Raw genomic sequence first — 448 nt, 5'->3', positions numbered from 1 at the left:
GCGCCAGCCCCGAGCGATGGGGGCTGCTTGCGCTGGGGCTGCAGCTGCCTTGGGGGGCGAAGGCGAGCGAGGTGGCCTGTGCCGTCTTCACCCCACCGACGGTCCGTGCGGCCGCAGCCCCGCGGGGCGGGAGGAGAGGGCCGAGCCTCCCGGTGCTGCCGAGCGCTGAGCGGAGTGGAATGGTAGTTTTCCAGGTCTTGGCGTGGGCGGCCGCGGTGGTCTAGCCTGGTACCCTGACGAGAAGGTTGGGACTACGGGGAAGTGTCCTCAGTCCTTTAAGATGCAAAGCGAGGGAAAATCCCCCCACCCCACCTCCCACTTTTGCACCGGGGCACCTCCGCACGTACGAGCAGGGCACTCCTGGGCGGCGGTGCCGACGCCGGGACAGCCCGTGGTGCCGGCGGCGAGCAGCGAGGCAGTCCCGAGGTGAGGAAGGGACAGCACTCCC

The sequence above is a fragment of the Corvus brachyrhynchos genome, unplaced genomic scaffold, assembly GCF_000691975.1.
Source record: "Corvus brachyrhynchos isolate BGI_N302 unplaced genomic scaffold, ASM69197v1 scaffold167, whole genome shotgun sequence".
Lineage (NCBI taxonomy): Eukaryota > Metazoa > Chordata > Aves > Passeriformes > Corvidae > Corvus > Corvus brachyrhynchos.
This window is presented reverse-complemented; position numbering follows the sequence as displayed.